The sequence below is a fragment of the Papio anubis genome, chromosome 5, assembly GCF_008728515.1.
Source record: "Papio anubis isolate 15944 chromosome 5, Panubis1.0, whole genome shotgun sequence".
NCBI lineage: Eukaryota > Metazoa > Chordata > Mammalia > Primates > Cercopithecidae > Papio > Papio anubis.
Window position 1 is genome coordinate 114,482,114 of NC_044980.1, and position 2,668 is coordinate 114,484,781.

A 2,668-nucleotide genomic window follows, 5' to 3' on the forward strand; every position below is an offset into this window, starting at 1 on the left:
AAAACAGAAATGAATTCACTCTGTGAGAAAAATTTGTCACCAATCTTCATGGCAGGATGTGTTCTTTGCTCCGCCCCAATTTATATGGTAGAAATCACTTTAGAAATCTGTTTTAAATCTGTGTTCTATTTTAATGGATTTTGTAAAGCTAAATCATATGGAGTGACGCAAATTCCATTTAGATAGCAAAGTCTCTTTCAAAACATAGGCAGTAATCTATTTTACAGAAGATGTGGGGTTTTATATTTTTTTAAAAAAAATGTAAATTTGTTCAATTATATATAAAGCAACTGTGGATCACCAAAACATGGACTGTCATAAAACTTACAAAATAAGTTCTTACAAAATAAAGGAATATTGACACTTACAAGTTGCATTAAAAAAATGTTTGGGGAGAAAAACTCTCAGTTGTTATGCTACTTTAATGAAAGCTAGCATTTTATCAACTGTGATTTAAAATATATATATATATATATATATATATAGAGAGAGAGAGAGAGAGAGAGAGAGAGAGAGAGAGAAAGTTATGGCGGGGAAAGACTCAAAAAAGCTGTGGAACTAGGAAAGGTTTTTTAAAAAGAGAGGTTTTTCCCTTAAGTAGTAAGAAATAGGAAACTAAGCTTTTGGGACCTGGCCCAGCAAGAGGCACCATCATGGCAGTTCACATCCACCACAACAAGGACCCAAAGGTTCAGTGCAAGGAGCCCAAGAGACAGGATCTACCTGAGGCTGTTGGCCAAGCTGTACAGTTTCCTGGTCAGATGAACCAACTCTGCATTCAACTAGGTTGTGCTGAAGAGGTTGTTTATGAGTTGCACCAACCGGCCATCTCTGTCCCTTTCCCGAATGATCCGGATGATGAAGCTTCCCGGTCAGGAAAACAAAACAGCCATGGTTGTGGGGAACAAAATGGATGACGTGTGGGTTCGGGAGGTGCCCAAACTGAAGGTGTGCGCACAGCGTGTGACCCGCCAGACCGCAGCAGCATCCTCAGGGTGGGGGGCAAGATCCTCACTTGCCACCAGCTGACCCTGGATGCCCCCAAGGGCTGCAGCACCGTCCTGCTCTCCGGTTTTCACAAGGGCCGAGGGGGTACCGGCATTTCGGCAAGGCCGGCAGTACCATGCACAGCCACACCAAACCCAAAGTGTACTCCAAGGGCCGGAAGTTCGAGTGCACCGGAGGCCTACGGGCCTGCTGAGGCTACAAAATAAAAACCTGGATCCCATCCCTGATGAAGAACCCTGACGAAAGAAGAAAGAAAGAAAGAGGAAAGAGGAAGAGGAAGAGGAAGAGGAAGAGGAAGGAGGAAAGAAAAGAAAGAAAGAAAGAAGGGAGAAGGAAAAGAAAGAAAGAAAGAAAGAAAGAAAGAAAGAAAGAAAGAAAGAAAGAAAGAAGGAAGGAAGGAAGGAAGGAAGGAAGGAAAGAAAGAAGGAAAGAAAGAAAGAAAGAAAGAAAGAAAGAAAGAAAGAAAGAAAGAAAGAAAGAAAGAATAATGGAAGGAAGGAAGGAAAGAAAAAGAGAAAAGAAAGAGAAAGAGAAAGAAGGAAAGAAAGAAAGAAAGGAGAAAGAAAAAGAGAGAAAGAGAGGAAAAGAAAGAAAGAAAGAAAGAAAAGAAAGAAAGAAAGAAAGAAAGAAAGAAAGAAAGAAAGAAAGAAAAAGAAAGAAAGAAAAAGAAAAGAAAAGAAAAGAAAAGAAAGAAAGAAAGAAGAGAAGAAACTATATCTCCCTCATGAACTGGGCTCATTAAAGATTTGCCCATGATTTTTACATATTCTTCCCAAAGCTTATCAAAGGCATAACAAGGGTTTTCAAAATTTAAAAAGAAGACTAAATTAGCACCAAGAGAAAATTAGGAAAGCTTTGTCAATTATGTGAATGTACAAATGCCATGTGACATTATTTTTAATTCCAATTATTTTATAGAGAAGGTAACTTAGTGTTGTTAATTGTATATGGTCACCTTACGACCCCAAGACAAATTTGGCAAAGAAGAGGAAGACCTATGCGTTGCACACTACAAAACATCACTGAGAGAAATTGAAGAGAACCTAGGCAAATAGATATACTGTGCTCCTAGTTCAGACAACTGAATAGTGTTAAGATGTCAGTTCTTCCAAAATTCATCTATAGAGTTAACGGCAATCCCAATCAAAATCCTGGCTTTTTAGTAGAAATTGATAACCTGACTCTAAATTTTATATAAAAATGAAAGGATCTAAACATTTGAAGACAACATTGATAAAGAAAAAAGTTGGTGGATTTAAACTACCTGATTATAAGAATTATTTTAAAACAACAATCTAGTATGGTATTGTCATCAAGACAGACAATATAATAGAAAATGGAGTCTAAAATAAACTGACAACTCTGTAGTCAACTGATTTCTAAAGCATGCAAAAAAAATTAATAGAAAAAAATCGTTTCAAAAAATGTTACTGGAAAAATTCAATATCCATACTAAAACCAAATATTATGTCCCATGGTATAGAATAATTTACCCAAAATGATCATAGACCTAAAAGTAAAAAGTAAAACTGTAAAATTTCTTGAAGAAAGCATAGATGAAAACCTTTAAGACTTTGAATTAGGTAAAAATTTCTTGGATATGACAGCAAAAAGCATGACTCGTTTTTTAAAATGATAGCACTTCATCAAAATCAAGAAT

The 2,668-nt window shown here is 36.5% G+C and overlaps 1 pseudogene; it reads left to right on the forward strand.

Moving 5' to 3' along the window:
- Positions 1-497: 497 nt before the first annotated feature.
- LOC101012123 lies at positions 498-1,227 on the forward strand (annotated as a pseudogene).
- The last annotated feature ends 1,441 nt before the right edge of the window (positions 1,228-2,668 follow it).